Source organism: Melospiza melodia, chromosome 1, assembly GCF_035770615.1.
Source record: "Melospiza melodia melodia isolate bMelMel2 chromosome 1, bMelMel2.pri, whole genome shotgun sequence".
NCBI classification, from domain to species: domain Eukaryota; kingdom Metazoa; phylum Chordata; class Aves; order Passeriformes; family Passerellidae; genus Melospiza; species Melospiza melodia.
Genome location: NC_086194.1, coordinates 139,027,273 through 139,040,161, shown reverse-complemented (window position 1 = coordinate 139,040,161; position 12,889 = coordinate 139,027,273).

Below are 12,889 nucleotides of genomic sequence, written 5' to 3'. Positions count from 1 at the left end.
AGGGGAAGGTAAGGATAAAGTAGGGGCCAGGTAAAATATCTGTTGGCTTTGAAGAGAGGTACTGTGTGGAAGGTCTTGTGGGCTCCATGCAGTGGCAGTTTCTCTGCTGTGTAATCCAGCAGGCTCTGTCACATGAACAAAATTGACAAGAGCAGTATGTGGAAGAGGTCATGAGATAGTACTGCAGCAGCCCTTCCTGCTACATCCTTCGGGAAAGGGAGGCAGCAGGTCACAGACTGCTGGAACAATTTCTTTGGCTTCCAAATGGACCCTGCCAACGTTTCTGTGTCTTTTGCAGAAGATGGATTAGTCTTCAGGCTTGCTGGCTGGCACTAACCCAAGCATTCCAGGCCAAGTGCCCCTGCTATACATCATCTGCAGAGATGTTCAGAAGGTCAATGAGGCAGGCAGCGTGATACCTGCAGTAGCCTCTGGTCCCTGACTGCAGGCTCTCAAGCTGAGGGTCCCAAGGATACTTGTTCTGATGTCACATCAGGGTAGGGAAAGCACAGATCCCTAATGCTCAGGATTGCCTTTGCAGGTGGCTAGGGTGAGCAGAACTGTGCTGATTTACAGTACTTGATAACCTGATGCCCCATAAACTGGAAAAAGACTTGCATGGACAGACACGAGTTATTTCAGGGGAAATTCTGTTTGGATACATGAGGACAAAAATCATGATGAGGACAGTTAGACATTGGAAGAGGGTGCACAGAGAAGTGGTGGCATCTCCCTCACTACAAGTGAGTTCCTCAAGCCTTGACTTGATAGAGACTTTGGCAACCTAATCTGAAGCCTTGCTTTGAAGGGCAGTAGGATCAGGAGATCTCCTTCACGCCTTGGTTTCTGTATGTTTTGCAGGTGTACCATAATTTCTTTGAAAGATGGACAAAACTTTTGAAAGTAGAAGGAACAGACTAGGAATAAATCAGTGAAGTGAAAAGGACAATATTGCTGTGTGGCTATAAGCATGGGATGAACTGTAGGTAAAACCAGATATAACCGCACAGAGTGGGGTTCAGAATTAAATATGACATTCCCCTGGTTGTAATAAAATTATTACCTGAAGTAAAAGCAAAAGCTGCTTGATAGGATCAGGCCTCCTGCATCAGCTAATTAGTCTTTATAATCTTCTGCTTTATAATCTTCTGCTGATTCTGTCATGGCTTATGCTTGCAGTTCCAGCAAGACCAGATGAAAAATTGAAGAATGAAAGGAATCCCCAGCGAATAAACTGCTTTCTTCCCATAAAGAATATGTATCATGGAAGCCACTTTGGTCCCATTGCTCATGTTGGGTCCTGTATCTAAAAATAGAAATCCCATTAATAAAGATAAATAAGTGGCATGTTTAACATGATCAAATTAAATGTATAAGTCTTAAGCAAAGATCCTGGCAACAATGTTAATTCATTAAACTACAGGTGGTCTCACCATGAGGACATTATTTGAAAGTGTCACTCATTAATAATCTTTTCCTGTCACTTTTGAATTAAATAATTTATAGGGCTCCTGTGCATTTCCTCTGCTGATTAACCAATTTGCTATTACATACTACTGCAGGAGGTAAAAGTCCTCAATATTATTAAACCTGATTTCTGATTTACCTGAATTGTATCCTGTTCTTCATGTTTCATATTACCTTGCTAGTAAACTACAGCTGATACAGGCTTAGATTTAGAGCACAAAAACATTTTCATTTTAAAATACAAAAGATTTCAGATGAAGATGAAGAATGCTTTCTTCATCGAAGCGACAAATTTTCAGAGGAGGATCTTGGGTAGATTTAAATCTAAGCAACTGCTATTTAATCCAGTAGATCAATGACAGTTTATTCCTGCTGAGTGGCTGTCCATGGTTAGCTCACAGCTACAGCCACAAGCACAGCATGAGAAAAGAGTGGGAAGTGAGTTGTTAGTGGAGGCCAAAGGCAATTTGTTATTTAAAAGTTCAAATGCATTTGTAATAGCTCTGAAGTTACACCCAGCTCGTGCTGATGGACCTACAGCAGTTTGGAGCTCTAGAGTGAAGTCAATGGCAAAACCACTGTGGGTTTCACCCATGACCTAATCACTGAATTGCAGTTTGAATGGTGCCAGCCATTGTTCTGCTGCTCTCCTCCCAGCTGTTTGTTCCATTTCCACTTCCATGTGCAGCTGGCTCCAGTTTCTCTTTCCATAGCTTCCTCATGCCAATTTGAGACTCACTGACTGCAGGTCTAAACAACTTCACAGCATCTTCTAAATAAACTGTTTTATTCCACCAGTTCCCCAGGCAGTCTGTTCCAATGCTTTAGAGTCCTTGCTGTGAAAAAAAAAAAGTCCCAGTATCTAATCTAAACCTTCCCTGTTTCAACTTGACAATATTTCCTCTTGTCCTATCATGTGTTACCTGGGAGACCCTCACCTGGCTCCAGCCTCCTCCCAGGTAGCTGTAGAGAGCAACAGGGTCCCTTCTGAGCCTCTTTGGCTTCAGCCTAAACACCCCCAGCTCCCCCATCTGCTCCTCATGAGACTTATGCTCCAGACCCTTCCCCAGCTCTGCTACCCCTCTTTGCACCCACTCCAGCATCTCAAATGTTTTCCTTGTAGTGAGAGGCCCAAACTGAGCACAGGATTCAAGGTGTGGCCCCATCACTGCCAAGTACAGGGGGTGAAGATGTCCTGACAGGTTACCTGCTTTCTCAGCTCTCACAAACCCATCTCATGAGGGTTTTAGCTTTCCTGCTTGCCAGGGCCCTGAGCACATTCCCTGATCCAGGGCTGGTGCACCTGAGGGCAGTCCCTAGCCCTGTGGTCATGGAGATGATGTGGCCAGAACTGGACCAAACCTCTCTGGGCATGTCTGACCCTGTTTGCACTCACTGGATCTGATCCTGACCCTCACCTGTGGGCTGACATCCTGTCCTGGTGTTGGCCCATCCCCAGTGAGGTCCTGATGCCTGGAGCTGAGGCTACCACTGTGCCCCCTGACTGCCCTGATCTTGTCTGGGCTTGGACAGGATGGGCTGCCAGGGTCTGTCCTGCTGTGCTGGGGGACTCACACTGCTTCCTAAGAGAGCCCAGATCTTTCAGTGCCCTGGCAGTCCCCAGTTGTCATCTTCTGTGAGCTACACTGCAGATAGACAGGAGAGGGGACCGTGCACATCAGCCTCAGGCCCACCTGAACTGTTAGGAGCAGACAGAATACAATACATAATATTGGCTATTATGCAGCCTGAGCACCTGGACCTTCCTCTTGCCCCTCCAGCCCTGCTGAGCTTGGCAGAGACCCTGAACTACCACTGTCAAACTCATGAGTCCACTCGTGACCGAAAGGAGATGGGGAAAGATCATCCCTGTCACCTCTTTATCAACAGCAATGACACATTGTAGGAAACTGCTGTCTGTCTCCAGCAAGGTGGCAAGAGGCTCATGAATTATTTATAAATTCAATTAGTTGACATGGGCAAAGAGTGGTGAGGGCTGTAAAATAATTACTTATTGATTTCCCTTTTCTTCCTCAAACTGCCTCATGATTTTGGTGTGAGACAGCAAAAGCACAAGGGCTTGGGAGCCCGGTTGCTGTCCCTTCTGGTTACAGGGCAGCTGGCATTACAAATAATGAGTCTTCAGCTCTGGGCATGTCCAAATATTGGTGCTGGCACAACAGACAGAATAACTTTATTTGCTACAGCACAGTTGCTGTTACCTCATTATTTTCTACAGGCATGTTAAGCAACAATCAATAACTCTCTGTCTGCTTATGGCATTTGGAAATCTCTGGGGACTACTTATGACACTCATTTGTTTTTCACACTTGCCATTAAATTGTATTCAAAATGCCCCAGACCTTCAAAAGGTGGTTACATCTTAGCAGCATATTAAAAGGTATTTTTGGTGTGTGTTTAAGAGAGGACTAATTCTTGTGCATATTGGTACTAATAAAAAGTTCTACCCAACTTCAGAATATGACAGACTATGACACAAAGAGCAAGGAAGGGCCAGTAGCATACTTTAAGATCATTCAGAATTCTGCATGACTTCAGTAAACTTCTACAGCTGCTTCATTTTTGTTGCAATAGGTAGAGGTTTTGTTGCTGTAGGTAGTTAGCAATGTTGGTTATGATTTTTATCAATCCCTATGTCATGAGGCCATCATATAGGAGACAGTCTGAGAGTGATGCCTGCTACTTGCTGGTGATGGTAGAGATATCACAAATAATCTTTTGCTGATTTTTCACGATAGGCCACTGCACTTGACTGTGGGAACTCTTCACTGAATCTTTTAATTAATGCTTTTGAAATTTAAAGTAAATTGCAAAACAAATAAAGACCAAATGATGAGTTATTTCAAGTAAATCTTAAGTTTTAAGAGCATTATTGGAAGAAAAAATCAAATAATCTTGTTATCCTGTTGGAAACTCACATTCCAGGGTAATGGTGTGACTAAGAATTTGCATCATGGCTCAGGACTTCCTGCATTTTGAAGCACAACAGTTCTTGAATTTTTTGACTTTTGTCAAACTGCAAGTTAGAAAATGACATTAGTCATCACAGTACGGTCAGGAAAACGTCAGGTCCGCTGAAAATCATTTCTAAGCACAGAAGGATATGGAGACATTTCTATCGTAGGACTAGCCTGAGGTGGGCAAAAGTGGATGTGAAAAGCACTGACATTTAAACCTTGATTCAAAGTTATAGGTTTGAAGAGAGGAGCAAGATTTTCTTTAGCTGGTGACTACTGTCTCTTCTACAACCTATTTGCTGGTTACTCAACTCCTGGATTCCAGTAGCACAGGGATGTTTACTCTTCTGTACTGGTCAAAGAAGTGTCCTGATCAGATTCCTCAGCTTGTTGGAGTAAAAGCCAGCAAGGTGGTTTCTCCCCACTGGCTTTACAGCACCAGCCATGCCATTTTTCTGGATGCTGTTGTTGGTGTGGTGCAATAATGAACGGCCACCTTGTGTCCTTAGCTCTTGCACCAGCCAACCACTGACAACAACAGGAAAATCAACCTTAGGACCTTCTGTGTTTGGGTGATCCTGATTAGCAATGAAGTCCCCACCCTGCCATTCATTCTCTCCCTTCCTTCAGTGGGATGGGGGAGAGGAGGAAAAGTGAAAAAGCTGCTAGGCTGAGATAAATGCAGTTTAGTCAGTGAATGGATGAGAGAGATAGAGAGGGGGGGAAAAATATTGTGAAGAATAATCACCCAAAAGGTGCCAAGTCAGTCTATGAGCTAGTCTGGAAAGTCAGTCTATGGCTAGTTTGGAAAGTAGCCATTTGAAAACTGGTCTTTCCAGGTTTTATTGCTGAGCATGAAGTTCTATGGTGTGGAAAATCCCTTTGGGTAATTCAAGTCAGCCTTCCCAGCTGTTCCACCACCAAGCCTCTTGCTCACCCCCAGCCTGCTCCCCATGGGGCAGAGCCAGAAACAGAGAAAGCACTGCTCAGCAATAGCTCAAAGATTGGTGTGTTACCAACTTTGTTTTAGTCACAAATTCAAACCATGGCAGCATGTGACATGCTGTGAAGAAAGCTAACTCTATCCCAGACTGACCCAGCAGAACTTCACACCAGCCCTTGCTTGTGAAATGCCTGCACTGAGATTCTGGATCACCTTCAGCTCTCCTGTTCTCATCCTGCAGGGCCAAGTCACAGCCTGACCAGGAGCTGGAGCTTTGGTGGGTCTGGATATGAGCTTTCTAGAAATCATGTTTGTTCCTGCCTTGTCTGGTGACTGTGGTCCTGCTGATGACGAGTGTCACTGAGAAACAACCCTGGAGAATTTCCAGCATTTCTAGCAGAGCTAGAAAATTACAGAGAAAACAACTGAGCAGAATACTCTAGTTGGAAGCTTCAAACTTCAAAAGATACAAACTTACATGATTAGGTTGCCCATAACTGTATGAAGGATTATCACAGTCTTCTTGTTTGCCCTATGACTGTCTTCAGTTTCAGAGTCATGCACCACTTTTACCATGGGCAACTTGAATTCAAGTATTTTCTTAAGTGCTTGCCTGTGCAACATTAATATTCTCAACAGTTTCTATTTAACATGATGTGTGTAAGCTCTGGATATTTGCTAGAGGTTTTTACACTTTTTGTTTCTTTCTTTTCAATAAAACATGTTTTCAGGAAGCAGAATTGAAAAGCATTGTGTTAAGTGGGGTCAGAATGAGAAATGTCAAGATCTTATTAAAAAGCATTCATAGTCTAGCCATTCAGCTCAGCCAGTAGGTCTAATTTTTTTCTTGCAATATGTTTGGGAAGTGAGCTTCTTCAGAAAGTAAATGTTAGCAGGAAATTAGGGGAAAGTTTCCAGCAGTTAAGGACTCTTATGTTCAAGTGTTATTTTGAAAATATTTCTGGTTAAGTGCTAACACATTTTCAAGTGTCATTTAACAGGTGTGATGGCATTTCATGTGGGAGGTGAGCGTACACCAACAACAGCACTACTCCCTCAGCATGACACATATGTTCATTTTGTGTGCTGGAACAGTATGGTTTTATGGGCACCTTGTCAATACCTACATTGGCATAGTTCACAGAGAAATCCTATAGGGATTGTAAATTTAATTACTGTCAGAGTGCTTACAGGCATTTTTGCACATCAAATCAAAATACATAAATAAAAAAGTCAGGCAAACTTTTCAGTAAAGACACTTTCTACCAGCAGTGGCTCCAAGTTCTACTGCTGACTGCCTGTCAGCTACCCAGTCCCCATCTGTGGATCTGGGTGCAGAGGTAAAGCCCAAGCACACCAGTGGACAGGCCAGTTTTTGCCAAGTTGCAGGAACAAGGTAAACACAGCTGCTGGTGGATATGTTTGGTCTGGAAGGGGAGTTCTGGCTGGCTGAGGGAAAAGGTCAGAGCCTTCAACAAGACTGTCCACCAGGTGCTCTGTGGTGGGTGTTTGACAAAGCCCAGCGTGCGCCTGAGAGGGATTACGTGGCTTTTGGAGCAGAGCTTTCCCTGGGGTCCTTCCTTTGTTTTTCCTGCAGTGGCAAAGGACAATCTTAACATCATTCTGCCCACTACCTTTTTTCCTCAGTCCTTCTTATGTTGACACCATGGCCTTTTTCTTCTTGGCAACTCTTTACTTATGCAGTTTAGCAGCTGGTAGTGGCAAGGTGTCAAAGGTCACAGCAAATACATAAATTATACCTTCTTCTATTCTGACTGTAGGATTTATCCTCTTAGCATTGGCCTCTCTGGAACACCAAAGAGGCAGCAAGTTTATCCATTGACTAGTAAGTACTTATGTACTTTTCTCTGTACCAGAATTCTGCTGCTGTTTAGGTAGTTATAAACCATGACAGGCTTTATTAAGCTACTATAAACACAGCACTTTGAACAAGCAAACCTTTGTAATAGTTAATGCTTCTAGCACACTGTATAAAGTGATATCAAAAGTGACACTGCATAAATATTTTTCCTCCTCTCTTGCTTCTAAATTTCTGTAATTTTCTGTGAAGTCAGAGTTCTTGAATAAAGACACTGTAAAAATAGAGGTGTTTGCTAATGTTCAAAATTAGGGCTGCACGATGACTGGCAAAATGGGGAACAAATTGTGTTCAGCTTGAACCATGTGCAATTGTCCTCCTCTTCTTTTCATGGAACTGTAAATCCTAAGCATGTGGGTGGCAGTGGCTCCTGTTTAGACCAGTAACTCAAGGGCAAGAGCACTCCCTACCACAAAGTGGGAGATGCTGGGTCAACTTTAGCCTCTGCAAAGCAGTTTTGATGTCCACATTTCTAAGTGTCTCAGATGTCACCAACATCTTTTCATAAAAATCCTTTCTTTAGGATTTTTCCTTCTGGGAAGCTGAGGCCCCAGAAAAAGAATGTAAACAATGGTTTAACAATGGTTTAACAATGGTTATCTGCTGCTGTGGAATGCAACAGGTGCACCTGTGACTGGCCCATGTTGGATGTGTACAATTAAGGGCCAATCAAAGGCCAAGCTCTCTCTGGGGCAGAATCAGAGAGAGCTCCTTTGTTTATTCATTCCTATTCTATTCTTGGCTTAGCAAGCTTCTGAACTTCTCTCTCTATTCCTATTAGCATAGTAATAATGTAATATATAGCATAAAATAATAAATCCAGCCTTCTGAACATGAGGTCAAGATTCTTGCCTCTCTCTTCACCCCTGAAACTCTTGCAAGCCTGGTAACACTCAGAGATTGTTTTAATGTGTGGATTTTTTAAGGTGGAGATGCAGGTGGGAGATGGTGGGAAGAGAAAAGTTTCCCAGTCACTCTTGTCCCTGTTATCCCCTTGTGTACAAATAATGAAATACCAACAGGAGACAACTCAGATGCCCTGTCACACTGTTGGGACAACCTGTCACTTGGCTGCCCAGCAGGGAAGACTTTTCCAATCAGGCTGCAGCCTCTGTCTCTCCAACCACTTGCTGCAAAATAGACCAGCCTGAAAGGGAAAAACTGCATGGATATCCCTTGCCTGCTTTTTAGGCCATTTGAGAATAGTGCAGTTGGAGGAGGTTCATGTCCAGTAGTGGCTCTATTAAGGGTAGGAATTTCAAGGGTAGGAATTTTTCTTATCCTCTATGGATATGAAAAAATCCTCTGTGGGCAATCCAGCTACCTCCAGTAGACTGCTCTTGGGTCGTACAATCCCAGCTGGGAGCTGTACAGGACACTGGGGAAACAAATGCAGAATGTGACTAATGTGCCTCATGTTTAGACTCATTAGAAAGGTGAAAATGGAAAGATTTTCTTCTCCCCTCAAAAAAAAAAAAGAAATTAGCACTAAGCAGTTAAGTTATACTAGGACTTTTCTTGCCTTCTCCATCCTCTATTCCTTTCAAGGGACTCCTCATATTTAGGGCAGTCTCTGGATTCAGCTCCTGTCAGGCAAAGAAGATAACTGCAAGTTGGATGTTTCATATCCAAAAAAGAATCTTTAGAGATCCCAGTCTAATTGCTTATAGACTAGTGTGCAACCACTATTAATAATTTTAATTTAAAAAGAAGTTGGGCTGATTGACCTTTTCCCCCTCAGAACTGCCAGTCCTCATGGTATTTTCTGCTGAGAGGTCTCATAGACTTCTGCTTAAAGGGAACACCACACCATTGTATGGAAGGGAATAAATCCAATGACCTTGAGATCAAGAAAGTATTTTCATCAGTTTGGATGGATTTTGCACAAAGCTCCATGGTAAGTGATGTTTATGTATCACATTTAGGAACGTTTCACCACTTGATTTATGCCTGAAATAAATATGCTTAAACCCTGGCTGTTATAAAGCATGGAAAGTATACCACACTGATTTTCTCCTCTCTTAACATAAATCCTTGCTGGTTATAAGCCTAGTGATATCACTGGTACCACACACGCCTCATTGATGCAGAAGAATGAAAGTTACGGACTGATTTATACTAGCTGAGGACAAAACTGGCATTTATTTTAACAGTTCAGATGCAGAAGTTCTCCTCATCTTTAATTAATAAGTCACTTGCATTCAAACATTCGCCAGATGAAGTCCCAGAGGAAAACTTGAATAAATCTGTTATTGTTTCTATATCTTAGATGCATAAACATTTGATGATATAAAGTCTTCTGGCAATTAACATTTAATACAGAGAGCATTAGTATATTTTCTTTAAATAAAAAACATTGCTGTTATCTTTTAAGGATACAGCCATTTAGTTTTCTTTTTCATCATATCCTACCTTATTTCAGGTTATCTTTTCTTAACATTTTTATTTCTACCATGTATTTATTAGCATGAGAATAAACAAGGCATAAATTAAACCATTTCACTTACATTTGCTCAAATAAAAAAGGAATTATAAATATTTATCAGCAAATTTCAGTATCTTGCCAAACAAAAATGTAGAAGTCCATTTTTAAAGGGCAAAGTAGTGAAATGCTTGTATAACAGCATGAATGTCGCTCGTCTAAGTCTAGTATTCATGACTTAATACCTCCAGCTTTGTTTTCCTTCTCCTTGCTTTCCCCCAAGATTTGGTCTCTTTTCTCCATGGTGATCCCCAAATGAACTGTTCTAGAGTGAGATATCCAAAAGATGCAGGTGTTTTAAGATTCAGTATCTTGGAACTGACGGGCAGGATCAGCAGAACTCTGTATGCTTGACCTCAGGGCAACAGGGGCTCCTAGCTTGAATTCTCTAGGCATTAAGACAATAATAGTCAGCAAGGACAAATGTAAGGAGGAGAGTGGTGTGGAGTGAATAGGTATGCTAAATGATCTGGGCAAGAGGATTTCGGGAAGCTTCAACCTGATGTGACTCAGAAGATCTCTCAAGGTAAGTTAGGATTCCTGATGAGCAGACAGGAAATGTTATCTAAAGAGCCATTCATTGGCTTGCAGTTTCTACATGGCAATGAAAATTTGAGTACCATCCTTCTTTGGAAAACTCAGTTTCTTGTCATTTCTCTGGTAAGCTTTGAAAAATCCTGGTGCTTAGGGTAATTTTAATTGAGCATAATAATAACATTTGATACATGAACAGAAACTAGCCCCTGTGAGTAAAGGTGTTTGGCTCTGATGTTCAATGAGGCAAAACTTTTTGAAACCTTTGCTTTTTTCCTTGTATACTTTGAAAAAACTGGTGAGGCCTTTTGTAAACATTACATGTCTTAATAGTGGTCAGGCACCCATCAAATAATCTGAACAAGTTGCAGACCTAATTTTTTGTAAAGTGCTGTGTGCTGGAAGTTTGTCAACGCCATACTGCTTTTCAAGTATCAGGAAGCATTCTTGAACATCATGATGATGGGTCAGGAAGAAATGGAAAACTGGGTCTGAATAAGGAGCCAGCTAGGGAGGGAGTCTTAGACGATTTATTAACTTCAGGGTATGCTGAGTCACTGGCTTGATCTCTGTGAGAACAAAGTCTTCCCAGTATCTTATAAAGCAGATCAGTGCTGAATGTGCCCAAGGATTCTGGGAACCTTTGCATTTGGGTTGGGAGAAAAACAGCAAGGATTTGCACAGATTGCAACAGATAGGTAAGTTCTTCAGCCCTCTACCCCTAGATGGGAAAGCAAAAACCATTAGACCACTAGAAGATGTTACAGACATATTTAAAGTAAAGGTCATTGATTTAATTTATTTCTCTTGGGAACTGAGAGCCCACCCTTTCAGAAGCAGATACTGCAAAAGTCAGCTTGAGCCTTTCAGGTATAGATCTAGAGCATCATTCTGGGAAAGGTCAGAGCAAGCAACAGTTCCTCTTCTTGAAAGGTATCAAGAAAGAAACAGGCTTCTATTGAAACTTGTTCTGCAAAGTTTTGCCTAGAATTTGAGCAGAGTATGTTCAGATGTAAACAGGAAGCTTTCCTTGTGGGAAAATTCTCATTCTTTCAGGTGTTCTTAGGTATGGTGAGCCAATCTGTTAGACAAGAGTTGTCTAATGATAAAGCAGAACTAAACCGTTTTAAAATTAGAACCTAGTAGTATTACTTACTAAAATTACATTTATTTTCCACCAGTAAATGAGTGTGAAACATTTTAAAAATTTTTAAAATATCAGCTAGAGCCATGAAAATTAAGAATTAACAGTGGAAGACATTGTCAGTTTGATGCGGCTGGAAGAGCTCTTTACTACTGCTGTAGACTAAATAAATATTTATTAGTGCAATTCATTAAGTATGGAGTACTTTCTATGTCACTGGTTACTCTCTTTATTGAGAGTAATAATTCCACTAATGCCATTTTGTAACATTAAAAGCAATGAGTGATATTAAAATGGTAATCTGGAAATGTGCTGACAATTTGGTATAAGCATGTAAAAAAATGTATGAGAATGTGATTCAGAGCTACAAAAATCAGTTCAAGAGAAGTGTATTGTAGCCATGATATTTTCTGAAAAATCCTTTCCTTAGAATTTTTTTCTCTTGAGAAGCTGAGAGGCCTCAGGAACAAAATGTAAACAATGGTTATCTGCTGCTGTGGAATGCAACAGGTGGATCTGTAATTGGTCTCATGTGGTTGTTTCCAATTAATGGCCAATCACAGTCCAGCTGTCCGGATTGTCTTGGTCAGTCACAAGGTTTTATTATCATTCTTTTTCTATTCTTAGCTAGCCTTCTGATGAAATAATTTCTTCTATTCTTTTAGTATAGTTTTAATACAATATATATCATAAAATAATAAATCAAGCCTTCTGAAATGTGGAGTCAACATTCTTGTGTCTTCCCTCATCCTGGGACCCCTGCGAACACCATCACAGTGTATCTGTCAACCTATGAGAGCTTTTCTATATGTAGATTAAGAAATTTTGTACACAACACACAGAACCAAGTATTGTGAACTGGTTGTTGTTAATTAGATTTCTATAGTAAATATAAATGATATTCAAGGGCAGATTTAGAATCTTTCAGGGACATAATTTATAGCTGGACACCAGTAGGTTTTGAGTGCATCAGACTTCATTTGCTGGGTAACTGTGGAGTCTATTGCAAATCCAAGAATAATTTCAGAAATAGGGTGAAAGAGTCCAACTAACTTATCTTTTACAGATATTTACATCAGACAGAATATTTATATCTGTATCTATAAATATAAATAGAAAATTCTGGCCCAATAGTCTCCAATGGTTTTGTTCATCATTAAGGAGGAAAACCACATGCTATCACTGGACTGTTGAGACAGAGAATCCAGCATTTTTTCTATTTGCTTTTCAGACTCAACATTTTTGGCAATATGGACCATAAAGACTCTATGATTTTCTGATGATCAGGTTATGTCAAAATTACTAAGAACTAGACTGGTTATGACTTTTAACTGGAAGAAGAGAAAGAAATCCATCCAAGCACGTTTGCCTGCTAGATGGTCAATCTCTTCTCTCAGTGGAGTTGATTTTAGTAAAACTGAATTTCCCTTTTGACATATCCTTCTTTTTTCTCTGAATGAAT